Consider the following 20157-nt stretch of genomic DNA (forward strand, 5'->3'; position numbering starts at 1 on the left):
CGCGCGTTGTCCCCGTCCCCCACCTCAAGCCCCCCCTGTGATTGCCCTACATCTACCTCGTGAGGCTCCCCTTCTTTCCTCCTGTCCTGACGAGTTCGCACGCGCCCATCGTCACGCGCTCGCCCCGCCATGGTCGCGCCTCGATCGCGCCCGCCCCGTGCGCTCCCCTGCACCCGTGTGCTCGCTGCACGCGCGCCCGCATGGCCAGCCGCCCGTAGTCACCGGTCGGCCTCCCCTGCTCGCCGCGCATTGCTGCTACCCTGCCCGCTGCCGCACGCACCCGCGCTCACCTGCGCAGCCCACAGCTCACGTGCGCGCCCTTCGCAGCCCTCCTCGCCTCTGCTCTGCCCCCGTCGTCCCACTCCGGCCCCGACACCCTCCCCTTATTTCTCCGGTGACCGCTCGCACACCCTCGGCCTCGCCTCTGCTCTGCCCGCACGGCTTCCTCCGCGCCGCTCCGGCCGCCAGCCGGTGCTGTGGCCGCCGGCGCCCCGCGGTGCTGAGCTGCGCCCATGGCGCCCGCCCCTCGCATGTGTGCCCACAACCGCCGCCCGACGCCCGTGACCCATCACCTGTTAGCGCCCATGGGCCTATGACTAGGGGGGCCACCCTCCTAGAACGATTTATAAAAAAAGATTAAAAATAATAATATTATTATTAAATTAATTTATTAATCATGTTTAATTAACACTGTTTAGTTAACTAATTAACTCTAATTAGCCTGCTAATTAAATGTTAACAAATAGTTAGTCTTCAACCTATGACATGTGGGACCCACACGTCAGTTTGACCCAGTCAACGCCCCGTTGACTGCTCACGTCATGATGACGTCAGCAAACACTATTCTATATAATGTTGATTTAAAATAATTAAATAAATCCAAAAAATAATTTAAATCTTTTAAAATTAATATAAAATAAACCGTAACTCGGATGGAAAAACTTTGTACATGAAAGTTGCTCAGAACGACGAGACGAATCCGAATACGCAGCCCGTTCGTCTGCCACACATCCCTAGCATAGCGAACACGCAACTTTCCCCCTCCGGTTCGTCTGTCCGAAAATGCGAAACACCAGGAATACTTTCCCGGTTGTTTTCCCCCTTCATCGGTATCACCTCCTACTGCGTTAGGGCACACCTAGCACCGTTACTAGTCATGTCATGCATCGATATGCATCTATTTGCATTGTATTCATTGTTTCTTCTCCCTCTTCTCTCCGGTAGACTACGAGACTGACGTCGCTGCTGGTGCCCCGATCGACTACGTTGTTGACGACCCCTACTTGCCAGAGCAACCAGGCAAGCCCCCCCCTGATCACTAGATATCGCCTATTCTTCTCTCTACTACTTGCATTAGAGTAGTTTATAATGTTACTGCTTTCCGTTAATCCTATTCTGATGCATAGCATGTCCTTGCTACTACTATTGTTACCTTTACCTGCAATCCTAAATGCTTAGTATAGGATGCTAGTATTCCATCAGTGGCCCTACATTCTTGTCCGTCTGCCATGCTATACTATCGGGCCGTGATCACTCAGGAGGTGATCACGGGTATATACTTTTATACATAATATATGATACTTGTGGTGACTGAAGTCGGATCGGCTCGTGGAGTACCTGCGAGTGATTCACGGTTTGGGACCGAAAGGACGTTTGTCCTGATGACCCTTTGAGTGAACCTTTGTGGTGGAGCGATAGGGTAGGTTGAGACCACCTAGGAGAGAGGTGGGCCTGGCCTTGGTCGGCATCCGCGGTTAATTCAATTAACATGCTTAACGATATCTTGTTATTTGATCTAAGTCTGGCCACTGGCCTATACGCACTAACCAACTACGCGGGAACAGTTATGGGCACTCGACATCGTGGTATCATCCGAAGCCTTCTTGACGTCAGTGACTGAGCGGCACGCGCCGGATTGGACTAGAATGCCTGCTCTTGTATTAGGGAGGCTAGGTCTGTTTTCGGTCGCCCTCGCAACGTGCAGGTGTGCAATGGGTGATGGGCCCAGACCCCTGCACCATAGGATTTAGATCGGCGTGCTAACCTCTCTGTTATGCCTAGGTAGGGCTGCAACGTGTTGATCTTTCGAGGCCGGGCATGACCCAGGAACGTGTGTCCGGCCAAAGGGGATCGAGCGTGTTGGGAAATGTGCTGCACCCCTGCAAGGAAGTTTATCTATTTGAATAGGCGTGTCCCTCGGTAAAAGGACGACCCAGAGTTGTACCTTGACTTTATGACAACTAGAACCGGACACTTAATAAAACACACCCTTCCAAGTGCCAGATACAACCCGGTGATCGCTCTCTCACAGGGCGACGAGGGGAGGATCGCCGGGTAGGATTATGCTATGTGTTGATACTTGGTTAACTTACCATCTACTCTCTTCTTCTGCTTCAAGATGGAGGCTGCCATAAGCGTAGTCTTCGATAGGACTAGCTATCCCCCTCTTATTCTGGCATTCTGCAGTTCAGTCCACATATACTATCCCTTTCATTGATACCAATGCATATGTAGTGTAGCTCCTTGCTTCCGAGTACTTTGGATGAGTACTCAGGGTTGCTTTGCTCCCCCTTTTTCCCCTTTCTATACCCGGTTGTTGCGACTAGACGTTGGAGCCCAGGAGCCAGACGCCACCTTCGATGATGACTCCTACTACACTGGAGGTGCCTACTACTATGTGCAGGCCGTTGACAACGACGAGGAGTAGTTTAGGAGGATCCCAGGCAGGAGGCATGCGCCTCTTTCGATCTGTATCCCAGTTTGTGCTAGCGTTCTTAAGGCAAACTTGTTTAACTTATGTCTGTACTCAGATATTATTGCTTCCACTGACTCATCTATGATGAAGCTCTTGTATTCGAGCCCTCGAGGCCCCTGGCTTGTAATATGATGCTTGCATGACTTATTTTATTTCTAGAGTTGTGTTGTGATATCTTCCCGTGAGTCTCTGATCTTGATCGTACACGTTTGCATGTATGATTAGTGTATGATTGAATCGGGGGTGTCACAAGTTGGTATCAGAGCCGACTACCTGTAGGAATCCCCTTCCACACTCCTTGGCCGAAGTAAAGTCTAGACATTACAAAACTTTTACTAACATGGTTGTGTGTCTTACAGGCCCACGTCGCCATTTGGGTGGTATTAGGATCTTTTACTCCTAGATCTTTACTCTGGGACTCTGAACTCTCTTCTACTCGGGTTAAACAAATTTGCTAACTCTAACATTAGGATCCCATGACCACATTCACCCCAAAGTTTGATAAGCCCTAGTTATTCCTTAGAGTAGTATTTTGAACAATATCCACACTGTCATTTGACTCCTTTGAAACAACTTTGTTTTCAGATGGAACCCACGAGACTGGTCATGCGCTACACGACGGCCATGGGTGTGTCAGGATCACCTATTGTGTTAGCTGAGATGATGACCTATCTGGGTTATCGCTGGCACCCTGAGTACACCGTGTACGAGTAGTACCAGGGCTTTAACCAGGAGCAGTACCGTGCCATCGTCCACCTCTACTCTCGGGAGTATGACTCCACTACTATGCTACACACTGCTCATGGTGTTGGTGTGACTATCGACATGGCAGTCCACGATGTTGCTTATGCTGCTCTGACACATCTTCTTGGAGAGTATAGGGAGTTGGACACCTCCCCTTTCAGGCACATTGCTATCGCATCCGATGTTGGAGCGGAGGGATACTACACTGCTGCCTACTCCACCATCACCCGAGAGCCCTTCTACCATCAGAACCTGGTTCTACATGTTGATAGGCTGGATAGAGCTAACCGAGCTCTTCGCCATGAGTTGTACACCACCCGTAAGCACCTTTACCATGCTCTAACGTTGTTGCACCCCCTTGTCCGATCTGGTGATCTGTCGTGATCTGCGGTCTAACCAGCCAGGACCGTGATGCCCCAGGGTGTCGGCTGGCCGGATGTTGGAGGCTACTCTCCCGCACTTGTTCCTCTTCTACCACCTGAGCGTCGGGTTCTGCACCAGAGTATCCGCGGACCCCAGGCTACTGACGTGGAGGACTTCCCGTCGCGTCACTACGAGCTGTCAGGCTACACCTACCTCCACAGTTCCTCCTGGGACTGATGTAGGCTTGCTTGTTAGTGTTAGATGCATTCATCGTGAGCCTGTGTGCCGCCTATGATGTTCTTAGTCTATGTACCGAACTATGTGTACCAAACTCTATGCATGATCCCTTTTGTAAGATATGTCGACTACTATGTAGTATCTATCGTGCTTCTTTCATTGTCCATGCTTCATCGTGAATGATGTTTGTCTTTGCAAATTTCTCAATGCTGAACTACCCCTGTTATATTTTAGCAGGATGGTTAGACCAGGTGGTCATGGTCATGGTGGCAATGCACCACCACCGCTTGAGTACATGGCTGGTATGATCCAACAGTTTGAGCTGAACCGCCAGTTAATGGAAAATATGATGGCTCAGTTTCCTCGCCCCAATATGAACCAGCAGCCAGACCAAGTGACTCTGCAGGATTTCATGCGCCTCAACCCAACCGTCTATCGCAGTTCAACTCAGCCTCTGGATGCTGATGACTGTCTCTGTGAAATCACCTATGAGATGGAGTCTGCTGATGTAGCCCCTGCCAGCTATGTCACCTTTGCTTCCTTCTTCTTGAAGGGACCCGCTGCTCAATGGTGGGACAGCCACAGGCGTACTCTGCCGGTTGGAACAATCATCACCTGGCCAGACTTCCAAGCTTCTTTCCGTGCCCGCTTCATTCCTCAGGGAGTCATGGACAAGAAGAAGCGTGAGTTCCGCAACCTCACCCAAGGCAACAAAATTGTGGAAGCTTATTAGCGGGAATTTCTAGATTTATCCCGCTATGCTGAAGAAGAAGACATTGCAACTGATGCACGCAGACAGGAGAAGTTTCGTGATGGCCTTCAAGCTGACATCAAGCTCGCACTTCTAGTGCATGACTTTGCTGATTTCGCCACCTTGGTGAACAAGGCCATCAATGTCAAAACTGGTCTGCAGGAACACCAGAGCTCTCACAGGCGCAACCATGACACGGGCTCTTCTTCAGGCCCGTCCTCGCAGAAGCGTAGGATATGGATTCCCAACAACTTGTACCAGCCAACTGCACCTGCTCCAAGGCAATCCTATGCTGCATCGCGTTTGCCTCCCCCACCAACTAGGCAGCCAAGACTTCCAGCTCCACCACCCCGAGCTCCTATTCCCACTCCCAATAATGGTATGTGCTTCAGGTGTGGTCAACCAGGACACCGTGCTAGGGAATGCAACCAGAACCAGAATCAACTGGCCCTCCCAGCAACTGGCCGTGGAAGCAACCAGCCCCGCAACAACAATGCCAAGTCTTATGGTCGTGTTCATGCCAACCACGTTGATCTCAGTGGAGTTCTAGACCAGCCTGCTACTGTGATGGGTACACTCCACATAAATTCAGTACCAGCATCCGTTTTATTTGATACATGTGCATCACACTCATTCATGTCAGAGGATTTTGCATTCATGCATGGCATTAAAAGTGAAGACATGAACGCTTCACTATTAGTACACACCCCCGCGGGCCAATGTCGGACCTCCATGATTTGCAACGACGTCCCCGTTGAAATCAAAGGACTAGAATTCCTTGTCTCTCCCATCGTACTGAAGTCTTGTAGCATTGACCTCATTCTAGGGATGGATTGGTTGAAAGCGCATACTGCTTCTATAGTTTGCGCCACTAAGACCGTACATCTGCTACACCCTTCTGATGAAATAGTTACTTACCAGGCTCATCTGGTTCAAAATGCTGAGGCATGGCTTTATGCCTTGAATGCATTGAACGCTGCACCACTCGAGGGCATTGAAAACATTCCCGTTGTTCGTAAATTCCAAGACATCTTTCCGGAAGAACTTCCAGGGATTCCCCCTCCTAGAGCTATCGAATTCATCATCGACTTGAAACCAGGTACCACCCCTATAGCCAAACGACCCTACAAGATGCCGCCGCATGAACTCATTGAGCTTAAGGAGAAAGTCGACAAATCTCTTCGCAAAGGTTTCATTCGCCCTAGTTTCTCTCCTTGGGGAGCACCTTCTCTCTTTGTTAAGAAGAAGGATGGGACAAACCGATTGGTCCAAGATTATCGTCCTATTAATCAAGCCATCATTCAGAACAAATATCCCCTCCCTCGGGTCAATGATCTGTATGATCAATTGGCTGGTTCATCAGTGTTCTCCAAACTCTCTTGAGGTTGGGTTACCACCAGATCCGTGTTCGTGAAAAGGATATCCCAAAGACCGCCATTGTGACTCGATATGGATCATACGAGTACACCGTCATGTCTTTCGGCTTAACCAATGCTCCAGCCACCTTCTCTCGCCTGATGAACTATATATTCATGGATTACCTCGACAAGTTCGTCGTGGTTTATCTGGATGATATCCTTGTATTTTCCAAGAACAAAGAAGAGCATGCTGAACATCTTCGACTTGTGCTGGAAAGCTACGAGAGCATCAACTATATGCCAAGTTCTCCAAATGTGAATTTTGGCTACCCGAAGTAACCTATCTTGGGCATGTCATATCTAAGAATGGTATTGCCATCAACCCTGAACGAGTTCAGGCTATTCTTGATTGGACTCCTCCGAAGAATGTCAAGCAAGTCAGAAGTTTTCCCGGTCTCGCCAGCTATTGCCGTCGATTCGTCGAGAACTTCTCCAAGATCGCCAGGCCTCTGACTAACCTGTTGCATAAGGGCGTCAAGTTCCAATGGACAGACAAGTGTCAGGAAAGTTTCCAGGCACTCAAAGACAAGTTGACTTCTGCCCCAGTGCTTGCTCCACCTGATACTAAGAAGGTGTAACACCCACAATGCGGCTATATCTCCCACGTGTCGGGGCACGACTTAGAGGCATAGCCGCATGGTAGGTCTGTGATGTCTACTACACAACCTTCTTCTTGTAGACGTTGTTGGGCCTCCAAGTGCAGAGGTTTGTAGGACAGTAGAAAATTTCCCTCAAGTGGATGACCTAAGGTTTATCAATCCGTAGGAGGCGTAGGATGAGGATGGTCTCTCTCAAGCAACCCTGCAACCAAATAACAAAGAGTCTCTTGTGTCCTCAACACACCCAATACAATGGTAAATTGTATAGGTGCACTAGTTCAGCAAAGAGATGGTGATACAAGTGGTATATGGATAGTAGATAATAGTCTTTGTAATCTGAAAATATAAAAACAGCAAGGTAACGAATGATAAAAGAGAGCGTAAACGGTATTGCAATGTGTTGAAACAAGGCCTAGGGTTCATACTTTCACTAGTGTAAGTCCTCTCAACAATAATAACATAATTGGATCACATAACTATCCCTCAACATGCAACAAAGAGTCACTCCAAAGTCACTAATAGCGGAGAACGAACGAAGAGATTATGGTAGGGTACGAAAACACCTCAAGTTATTCTTTCCAATCAATCCGTTGAGCTATTCCTATAAGTGTCACAAACAGCCCTAGAGTTCGTACTAGAATAACACCTTAAGACACAAATCAACCAAAACCCTAATGTCACCTAGATACTCCAATGTCACCTCAAGTTCCGTGGGTATGATTATATGATATGCGTCACACAATCTCAGATTCATCTATTCAAACCAACACAAAGGACCTCAAAGAGTGCCCCAAAGTTTCTACTAGAGAATCACGACGAAAACGTGTGCCAACCCCTGTGCATAGGTTCATGGGTGGAACCCGCAAGTTGATCACCAAAACATACATCAAGTGAATCACGTGATATCCCATTGTCACCACAGATATGCACGGCAAGACATACATTAAGTGTTCTCAAATCTTTAAAGACTCAATCCGATAAGATAACTTCAAAGGGGAAACTCAATCCATTACAAGAGAGTAGAGGGGGGAAGAAACATCATAGGGATCCAAGTATAATAGCAAAGCTCGCGATACATCAAGATCGTATCACCTCAAGAACACGAGAGAGAGAGAGAGAGATCAAACACATAGCTTACTGGTACATACCCTCAGCCCCGAGGGAGAACTACTCCCTCCTCATCATGGAGAGCACCGGGATGATGAAGATGGCCATCGGAGAGGGATTCCCCCTCCGGCAGGGTGCCGGAATGGGTCTAGATTGGCTTTCGGTGGCTACGGAGGCTTCTGGCGGCGGAACTCCTGATCTAATCTTTCTGGAAGTTTTAGGGTACGTGAGTATATATGGGTGCAGGAAGTACGTCGGTGGAGCTTCGGGGGCCCCACGAGGCAGGGGGCGCGCCCTAGGGGGGCGCCCCCCACCCTCATGAGCACCTCCCTTGGCTCCTAACGTGGGGTCCAAGTCCATCAGGTAGCTTTCCTTCCAAAAATAACTTCTCCAGTTGATTTCGTTCCGTTTCGACTCCGTTTGATATTCCTTTTCTTCGAAACACTGAAATAGGCAAAAAACAGCAATTCTGGGCTGGGCCTCCGGTTAATAGGTTAGTCCCAAAAATAATATGAAAGTGGATAATAAAGCCCAATATTGCCCAAAACAGTAGATAACATAGCATGGAGCAATCAAAAATTATAGATACGTTGGAGACGTATCAAGCATCCCCAAGCTTAATTCCTGCTCGTCCTCGAGTAGGTAAATGATAAAAAAAGAATTTTTGATGTGGAATGCTAGTTGGCATAATTTCAATGCAATTCTTCTTAATTGTGGTATGAATATTCAGATCGGAAAGATTCAAGACAAAAGTTCATATTGACATAAAAATGATAATACTTCAAGCATACTACTAAGCAATTATGTCTTCTCAAAATAACATGGCCAAAGAAAGTTCATCCCTACAAAATCATATAGTTTAGTCATGTTTCATTTTTGTCACACAAGAATGCTCTCATCATGCACAACCCCGATGACAAGCCAAGCAATTGTTTCATACTTTAGTAATCTCAAACTCATAAACTTTCACACAATACATGAGCGCGAGCCATGGATATAGCACTATGTGTGGAATAGAATATAATGAGGGTGGTTATGTGGAGAAGACAAAAAGGAGAAAGTCTCACATCAACGAGGCTAATCAATGGGCCATGGAGATGCCCACTGATTGATGTTAATGCAAGGAGTAGGGATTGCCATGCAACGGATGCACTAGAGCTATAAATGTATGAAAGCTCAACAAAATAAACTAAGTGGGTGTGCATCCAACTTGCTTTCTCACGAAGACCTAGGGCACTTGAGGAGGCCCATTGTTGGAATATACAAGCCAAGTTCTATAATGAAAAATTCCCACTAGTATATGAAAGTGACAAAACAATAGACTCTCTACTATGAAGATCATGGTGCTACTTTGAAGCACAAGTGTGGTAAAACGATAGTAGCATTGTCCCTTCTCTCTTTTTCTCTCATTTTCATTTGGGGGGGGGGGCTTCTCTTTTTTTATGGCCTTTCTCTCTTTTTGAGCCTTCTCTTTTTTATGGCCTTTCTCTTTTTTATTTTTTTTATTCCTCACTTGGGACAATGCTCTAGAAAATGATGATCATCACACTTCTATTTATTTACAACTCAATGATTACAACTCGATACTAGAACAAAGATGACTCTATATGAATGCCTCCGGCGGTGTACCGGGATTGCGATGAATCAAGTGTGACATATATGAAAAATTATGGACGGTGGCTTTGCCACAAATACGATGTCAACTACATGATCATGCAAAGCAATATGACAATGATGATGCGTGTCATAATATACGGAATGGTGGAAAGTTGCATGGCAATATATCTCGGAATGGCTATGGAAATGCCATAATAGGTAGGTATGGTGGCTGTTTTGAGGAAGATATAAGGAGGTTTATGTGTGACAGAGCGTATCATATCACGGGGTTTGGATGCACCGGCGAAGTTTGCGCCAACTCTCAATGTGAGAAAGGGCAATGCACGGTACCGAAGAGGCTAGCAAGGATGGAAGGGTGAGAGTGCATATAATCCATGGACTCAACATTAGTCATAAAGAACTCACATACTTATTGCAAAAATCTACAAGTCATCAAAAACCTCGGCACTACGCGCATGCTCCTAGGGGGATAGATTGGTAGGAAAAGACCATCGCTCATCCCCGACCGCCACTCATAAGGAGGACAATCAAATAACACCTCATGTTTCAAATTTGTTACATAACGTTTACCATACGTGCATGCTACGGGACTTGCAAACTTCAACACAATCATTTCTCAATTTCACAACTACTCAACTAGCACGACTTTGATATTATTACCTCCATATCTCAAAACAATCATCAAGCATCAAACTTCTCTTAGTATTCAAAACACTTATAAGAAAATTTTACTAATCTTGAATACCTAGCATATTAGGATTTTAAGCAAATTACCATGCTATTAAGACTCTCAAAATAATCTAAGTGAAGCATGAGAGTCCATCTATTTCTTCAAAATAAAACTACCACCATGCTCTAAAAGATATAAGTGAAGCACTAGAGCAAATAACAAACTACTCTGAAAGATATAAGTGAAGATCAATGAGTAGTTGAATAATTATGCAACTATGTGAAGACTCTCTAACATTTAAGAATTTCATATCTTGGTATTTTATTCAAACAGCAAGCAAAGCAAAATAAAATGACATTCTAAGAATGGCAAACATCATGTGAAGAAGCAAAAACTTAGGATCAACCGAAACTAACCGATAGTTGTTGAAGAAGAAAGGTGGGATGCCAACCGGGGCATCCCCAAGCTTAGATGCTTGAGACTTCTTGAAATATTATCTTGGGATGCCTTGGGCATCCCCAATCTTGAGCTTTTGTGTCTCCTTAATTCCTCTCATATCACGGTCTCCCTAAATCTCAAAAGCTTCATCCACACAAAACTCAACAAGGACTCGTGAGATAAGTTAGTATAAACCATTGCAAAAACCTTATCATACTCTACTGTAGCAAATCACTAAAATTATTATTCAACATTGCATACTAAATTCCTCTGCATATTTAATATACCTATCCTCAAATATAATCATTAAAGAAGCAAACTTATGCAAACAATGCAAACATAACAGCAATCTGCCTAAACAGGATAGTCTGTAAAGAATGCTGCAACATCCATACTTCCCTAGCTCCAAAAATTATGAAAGAAAATTCTCAATGTAGTAAATTTATCAGATCTTAATATTCAAAATGTTTCAACATTTTATCACATTCTGACTTTTCTAGGGAATTATTGCAACAGCGGTAAACTTTCTGTTTTCAAACAGCAACATGTATACTTGTAACATAGGCATAGTAAAGGCTATCAATGCCACTTTTATCGAAATAAAAGATGCAAAACATTTTTATAAATAACAGCAAGCAAATCCTAACAAAATAAATTGACACTCCAAGCAAAACACATATCATGTGGAGAATAAAAATATAGCTCTAAGTAAAGTTACCGATGAACGAAGACGAAAGAGGGGATGCCTTCCGGGGCATCCCCAAGCTTAGGCTCTTGGTTATCCTTAAATATTAACTTGGGGTGCCTTGGTCATCCCCAATCTTAGGCTCTTGCCACTGCTTATTCCATAGTCCATCGAATCTTCACCCAAAACTTGAAAACTTCACAACACAAAACTTAACAGAAAACTCGTAAGCTCCGTTAGTATAAGAAAATAAATCACCACTTAGGTAATGTTGTGAACTCATTATAAATTAATATTGGTGTAATATCTACTTTATTCCAACTTATATATGGTTCATACCCTCCGATACTACTCATAGATTCATCAAAATAAGGAAACAACACATACAAAACAGAATCTGTCAAAATCAGAACAGTCTGTAGTAATCTGGATCAAACGTATACTTATGGAACTCATAAAATTCTCAAATAAATTGCTGGACGTGAGTAATTTATCTATTAATCATATTCAAAAAGAATTAACTAAATATCACTCTCCAAATAAAAATGGCAGCAGTTCTCGTGAGCGCTAAAGTTTCTGTTTTTTACAGCATGATCACTAATTAAATGCATAAAACCACATATAAAAAGAGGCTAGATGAATTATTTATTAGTAAACAGGAACAAAAATCAAGGAACAAAAATAAAGTTGGGTTGCCTCCCAACAAGTGCTATCGTTTAACGCCCCTAGCTAGGTATGATGATTTCAATGATGCTCACATAAAGGATAAGAATTGTAACATAAAGAGAGCATCATGACGAATATGACTAGAACAGTTAAGCCTAACCCTCTTCCTATGCATAGGGATTTTGTGATCAAACAACTTGTGGGAACAATAATCAACTAGCATAGGAAGGCAGAACAAGCATAACTTTAAAACCTTAAGCACATAGAGAGGAAACTTGATATTATTGCAATTCCTACAAGCATATGTTCCTCCCTCAAAATAATTTTCAGTAGCATCATGAATGAATTCAACAATATAACTAGCACCTAAAGTATTCTTTTCATGATCTACAAGCATAGAATTTTTACTATTCTCCACACAAGCAAAATTCTTCTCATGAATAATAGTGGGAGTATCATAAGAAACTCGAATACTATAAATTGTTTCTACATTAAAAGAGTAATGTTAAGAAAATGGGTAACCATAGTCATGACAAGTTTTATAAATATAATCACTACTTTTTATAGCATAAGTATCATCACAATAATCATCATAGGTAGGAGGCATGCTATCATCATTATAAATTTGCATATCAAAACTTGGGAGACTAAAAATATCATCTTCATTAAATGTAGCATCCCCAAGCTTGGGACAAACATTAATTGCAGCAAATATATTCTCAAAAACATCATCTTCATCAAACATAGCATCCCCAAGCTTGGCCTTTTCATATCATAAGTATAATCACTCTCATCATTAATAGTGTGGGTAGCACCAATGGTATAGCAATTATCATATTCTTCCAAGCAAGTGCCAAAAGATTTTCAAGATCATAAGAAGTATCATTACCTTCCATAATTATATTTTCATGAGGCACAATAGTAATAGGGGCAGCATTATTTGGGAGAGACATCTTTTTACCTCTCTTCCTTTTTCTTTTCTTCTTCTTCACCACATCATGTGTGGGTTCAATCCTCTTTTTGGAGCTCCTTATTAATGAGATTGATTGAATAGGAGGCTCCTCCTCGTTACCTGATTCATCATAAGAAATAATAGGAGGATATTGGGAAGTCTCTTCCCTTTCATTAGTATTCTCTTCATCTTCTATTTGTTTTCTTTTCTTTATGTAGTTGGCAATATAAGGATTTTCAATGCAATTCACCGCACAATACATATAAATTTTCTCTAGATCAAAATGAAGAACTTTATCAAGGGCAAATTTTGGAATATCCTTAGTTATACGTTTAATTTCTTCATAACCCAAGAGCAAACTAAGTTCATTATGATGTGCAAGGGAAATTAAGTCATCACAATTTTTGGACACGACACGATCATGAAACAATTTGCATTGGGTACTAAAATGATTGCGTTCATTGCAAAGTTCACAAGTAGGGCTAAGAAAAATTAAATTTTCAGCACATTCATATAGCTCTTCTTGCAACAATTTAGTTTCTAAGTACTTATGCCTCTTGCAATATCTATCTTCCCTATTTGGTGTGTACTTACAAACCCAATGCAATCCACAAAACTTGACATGTTTATAGGAGACATTTTCATCATAACTAGTGCAATCATCATTAGTATCATGGATATTCAAAGAATCCGTACTAACAACATTGCAATAATGCTCATCATTCAAAGATTTAGTGCCAAACATTTTAATGCATTCTTCTTCTAACACTTTGGCACAATTTTCCTTTCCATCATACTCATGAAAGATATTAAAAAGATGAAGCGTATGAGATAAACTCAAATCCATTTTTTATAGTTTTCTTTTATAGACTAAACTAGTGATAAAACAAGAAACTAAAAGACTCGATTGCAAGATCTAAAGATATACCTTCAAACACTCACCTCCCCGGCAACGGCGCCAGAAAAGAGCTTGATGTCTACCACACAACCTTCTTCTTGTAGACATTGTTGGGCCTCCAAGTGCAGAGATTTGTAGGACAGTAGCAAATTTCCCTCAAGTGGATGACCAAGGTTTATCAATCCGTAGGAGGCGTAGGATGAAGATGGTCTCTCTCAAGCAACCCTGCAACCAAATAACAAAGAGTCTCTTGTGTCCCCAACACACCCAATACAATGGTAAATTGTATAGGTGCACTAGTTCGGCGAAGAGATGGTGATACAAGTGGTATATGGATAGTAGATAATAGTTTTTGTAATCTGAAAATATAAAAACAGCAAGGTAACGAATGATAAAAGAGAGCGTAAACGGTATTGAAATGTGTTGAAACAAGGCCTGGGGTTCATACTTTCACTAGTGTAAGTCCTCTCAACAATAATAACATAATTGGATCACATAACTATCCCTCAACATGCAACAAAGAGTCACTCCAAAGTCACTAATAGCGGAGAACGAACGAAGAGATTATGGTAGGGTACGAAACCACCTCAAAGTTATTCTTTCCAATCAATCTGTTGGGCTATTCCTATAAGTGTCACAAACAGCCCTAGAGTTCATACTAGAATAACACCTTAAGACACAAATCAATCAAAACCCTAATGTCACCTAGATACTCCAATGTCACCTCAAGTATCCGTGGGTATGATTATACGATATGCGCCACACAATCTCAGATTCATCTATTCAAACCAACACAAAGGACCTCAAAGAGTTCCCCAAAGTTTCTACCAGAGAATCACGACGAAAACGTGTGCCAACCCCTATGCATAGGTTCATGGGTGGAACCCGCAAGTTGATCACCAAAACATACATCAAGTGAATCACGTGATATCCCATTGTCACCACAGATATGCACGGCAAGACATACATCAAGTGTTCTCAAATCTTTAAAGACTCAATCCGATAAGATAACTTCAAAGGGGAAACTCAATAGGATCCAAGTATAATAGCAAAGCTCATGATACATCAAGATCGTATCACCTCAAGAACACGAGAGAGAGAGAGATCAAACACATAGCTACTGGTACATACCCTCAGCCCTGAGGGAGAACTACTCCCTCCTCGTCATGGAGAGCACCGGGATGATGAAGATGGCCACCGGAGAGGGATTCCCCCTCCGGCAGGGTGCCGGAACGGGTCTAGATTGGCTTTCGGTGGCTATGGAGGCTTCTGGCGGCGGAACTCCCGATCTAATCTCTGTTCTGGAAGTTTTAGGGTACGTGAGTATATATGGGTGTAGGAAGTACGTCGGTGGAGCTTCGGGGGGCCCACGAGGCAAGGGGCACGCCCTAGGGGGGCGCCCGCCACCCTCGTGAGCACCTCCCTTGGCTCCTGACGTGGGGTCCAAGTCCATCCGGTAGCTTTCCTTCCAAAAATAACTTCTCCACTTGATTTCATTTCGTTTCGACTCCGTTTGATATTCCTTTTCTTCAAAACACTAAAATAGGCAAAAAAACAGCAATTCTGGGCTGGGCCTCCGGTTAATAGGTTAGTCCCAAAAATAATATAAAAGTGGATAATAAAGCCCAATATTGCCCAAAACAGTAGATAACATAGCATGGAGCAATCAAAAATTATAGATACATTGGAGACGTATTAGTCTGTCGCAAGAGGGGTAATCTTTACACATCCCATGTACTGAATAAGAAAGGGATAAAGAGTCGGCTTACAATCGCCACTTCACACAATACATAAATAATCCATACATCATCCAAAATACAAATAAAGGTCCGACTACGGAACCAAAATAAAGGAAGACAACCCCAAATGCTAGATCCCCGATCGTCCCAACTGGGCTCCTCTACTGATCATCCAGAAAAGAAACATAGTAACGGCCTGAATCCTCGTCGAACTCCCACTTAAGTTAGGTAGCGTCCCCTGCACTGGCATTATCGGCACCTGCATCTGTTTGGAAGTAATCGTGAGTCACGAGGACTCAACAATCTCACACCCGCGAGATCAAGACTATTTAAGCTTAAGGGTGGGAAAGGGTAGTGAGGTGGAGCTGTAGCAAGCACTAGCTTATATGGTGGCTAACTTACGCAAAAGAGTGCGAGAAGAGAAGCAAAGCACGGTCGAGAAGCTAATACTGATCAAGAAGTGATCCTGAAGCTACTTACGCTCAAGCATAACACAAGGCCATGTTCACTTCCCGGACTCCGCCGAAAAGAGACCATCACGGCTACACACGCGGTTGATTCATTTTAATTAAGTTAAGTGCCAAGTTCTCTACAACCGGATATTAACAAATTCCCATCTGCCACATAATCACGGGCACGACTCTCGAAAGTTTATACCCTGCAGGGGTGTCCCAACTTAGCCCATTGTAACGCCCTCGATGCGGCTATATCTCCTACGTGTCGAAGCACGACTTAGAGGCATAACCGCATTGAAAGCAATGTCGCAAGTGAGGTAATCTTCACAACAAACCATGTAAATAAATAAAGGGGAAAAGTACATAGTTGGCTTACACTCGCCACGTCACACAAATACATAAATAAGACATTACATTCATCCAATACACTCAGGGTCCGACTACGGTACCAAAATAAAGATCAACCCCCAAATGCGACAAAGTCCCCGATCGCCCCAACTGGGCACCACTACTGATCATCTGGGAAACACACATAGTATCAATGAGAGTCTTCATCGAACTCCCACTTGAGCTCGGTCATATCATCTGGAATGGTATCATCGGTCCCTGCATCTGGTTTTGGAAGTAATCTGTGAGTCACGGGGACTCAGCAATCTCGCACCCTCGCGATCAAGACTATTTAAGCTTATAGGAAAGGTAAAGGTATGATGTGGAGCTGCAGCAAGCGACTAGCATATATGGTGGCTAACATATTCGCAAAAGAGAGCGAGAAGAGAAGGCAAAAGCATGGACGAACAACTATGGTCAAGAAGTGATCCTAGAACAACCTACATCAAGCATTACTCCAACACCGTGTTCACTTCCCGGACTCCGCCGAGAAGAGACCATCACGGTAACACACGCGGTTGGTACATTTTAATTAAGTTAAGTTTCATGTTATCTACAACCGGACATTAACAAATTCCCATCTGCCCATAACCGCGGGCACGACTTTCAAAAGTTCAAATCCCTGCAGGGGAGTCCCAACTTAGCCCATCACAAGCTCTCACGGTCAACAAAGGATATTCCTTCTCCCAAGACAATCCGATCAGACTCGGCATCCCGGTTACAAGACATCCTCGACAATGGTAAAACAAATCCAGCAACACCGCCCGAATGTGCCAACAAATCCCGATAGGAGCTGCACATGTCTCATTCTCAGGGCACACCAGATAAGCAATCCGTACAACTAAAACCAGCCCTCGAGTTTCCCCGAGGTGGCGCTGCAAGGGGCTCTAGTTTGGACCAACACTCAGAGGAGCACTGGCCCGGGGGGTTTAATAAAGATGACCCTTGGGCTCCGAAAACCCAAGGGAAAAAGAGGCTAGGTGGCAAAAGGTAAAACCAAGGTTGGGCATTGTTGGAGGAGTTTTATTCAAGGCGAACTATCAAGGGGTTCCCATTATAACCCAACCGTGTAAGGAACGCAAAATCCGGGAACATAACACCGATATGACGGAAACTAGGGCGGCAAGAGTGGAACAAAACACCAGGCATAAGGCCGAGCCTTCCACCCTTTACCAAGTATATAGGTGCATTAAGATAAACAAGATAATATGGTGATATCCCAACAATAAACAAGTTCCAACAAGGAACGATCTCCAATCTTCACCTGCAACTAGCAATGCTATAAGAGGGGCTGAGCAAAGTAGTAACATAGCCAAACAACGGTTTGCTAGGACAAGGTGGGTTAGAGGTTTGACATGGCAATATGGGAAGCATGATAAGAAAGTGGTAGGCATCGTAGCATAGGCATAGCAAAAGAGCGAGCATCTAGCAAGCAAAGATAGAAGTGATTTCGAGGGTATGGTCATCTTGCCTGCAAGATACTCAGAGTTGCCTTGATCCTCGTAAGTGTACTCAACGGGCTCCTCGTTCACGAACTTGTCTCCCGGCTCTACCCAAGCAAGAACAACAAGCAAAAGAAACACAATCAACCACGTGCAATGCTCAAACAACATGATGCAAACATGGTATGATATGCGGGATGCGATATGTGATGCATATGCATGATTTGCAAAGGAATTATTGAACCTGGCCTCAACTTGGAAATCCAAGAGTGCCACTGGAAAGGTGAGGTGATTTTGGTTGAAATTGATATAAAGATCACCGGAATCGGATGCACGGTTTGGAAATGGCAAGCAAAACAAATATGACACCGGTCTGCGATAATCAGCAAGTGACCAACTAAATGCAACAAGATAACTATGCTACAGCACTCAAACATAGCAACAAAATACATGGCAGGGATCCACTCATGATGCTTGACAAAAGATGAACTCTAAGCTACGGCTAATTCACTCATCAACAGGTTCAAACAAGCATGGCAAAAATGCAAATGATTACTAGTTTCAGACTTAGTGAAATAACAACAACTTGGGAATTTATCATCAGGAAGCAATCTTTAGAGCATGAAAACTACATGCTACAAGAACATAACATGGCAAAGAAAGGCATGGAATGAAACTACTCAAAGCATATAATAAAAGTCCCTTAGTGACCTTGAGCCAAAAGGGATCAAAAAATACAATTACAAGCATGTGAACATAGCAAAAACACAAACAGATTCAGACTTAGTGAAAAACTAGAGCATGCAAAACAGATTAACAAGTAGGCATGCTTACGAGCTCGATGCACTCACTACAGAGCATTGCATGACAATCTAAGCATACACCCATCAAGAAGGCATGGCATAGAAGCTAGACATGGCAAGAACAACAACATAACATGCACGGATCAATAGCAACATCCTCAACAAAATTGCTAAACATGTTAACGATCTGCCAGGAACATTTTATAGCAAAAGTAGAGCTCGACTGACTCAAGCTACAGTGCTCCATAATTGCAAACAAAGACATGGATGGATATATCACAACAATATTAACAAAATATCCTTACTGATCATCCTCAAAAGAGGCACGAATCACTAGGAAACAACATCAACATATGGCATAAAAACAAAAACAGAACAAGGACTTAGTGAAATTGTAAGTCTCTGAAATCAGCATCACCGAGTAAGCTACTTTGCATGCTTGTTCTAGTCACCACAAAGATCACAAAAATACATGGCAAGCACCTCTGTAAAGATGGCATGGCATATAACAAAACACATGTAGAGCTCAGGATCATAGCATGCACACATTAAACATGGCAAAAATGACAAAAGGCCATTTGCTGAAACAGATCTGAAATATTCCTCACATAGCCCTCTTCCAACAGTATTTCGGGAATCAAGATGAGATCAAATGAAAATGATGCAATGAGATGAAATGATGTACTCGTCGAGGCGAACATTTTTATATGCTACACGCACGAATCGGAGTTACGGATGCAGAGTTATGGCATGACGAAAAGCGCTAAAAATTACAGGAGTTAGGAGAGAAAGTCAACCCTCAGATCTAGGGTTTACTGTAGCAGTCGGGTGCACGTGAACCGAGGCGGCGGATCTCGCCGGAATTGCTGCCGAAGAGGAGGGAGGTGACCAGATCCGGAGCGGGGCTCGCCGGAGGTGACGGAGCTCACCGGAGTAGTGGAAGGAGCTCGCCGGCCTTGCGGGCGTGGACGTCGAGGCGCGGCCGGGGCGGATCCGGGCGCGGCGAGGGCGGCGAGGCGCGGCCGGGCGGCGAGCGGGGCGGCCGCGGTGGAGGTCGCCAGCGACGGGGCCGGGCGCGATGGGGCGACGAGCTGAGGCGGGCGGCACAGCGCGCGCGGGCCGGGAGGGCCGACGCTGGGTTCGGCGGGCCGTGCGGCGGGGGAGAGCCGGCGTGCCACGTGGTGCGCAACTATTGGATCGGGGTGGCGGCGCGAAGCGTCCGGCCAGGGACGGACATGTCCGGCGTGGCGCGAGGCAATTTTTAGGGTTTGGGGGTAGAAGAGACCCAGGATTTCGAGAGGGTGACCTATTTTTAGAGGTAGAGGGAGCTAGGAAGCTCCAAATAAGGTGCGGTTTGCGGCCACACGATCGTGGTCGAACGCTCTAGATGATGGAAGGGGTTTAGGTGGGTTTTGGGCCACTTTGGAAGGG

Source organism: Triticum dicoccoides, chromosome 1A (genome assembly GCF_002162155.2).
Source record: "Triticum dicoccoides isolate Atlit2015 ecotype Zavitan chromosome 1A, WEW_v2.0, whole genome shotgun sequence".
NCBI lineage: Eukaryota > Viridiplantae > Streptophyta > Magnoliopsida > Poales > Poaceae > Triticum > Triticum dicoccoides.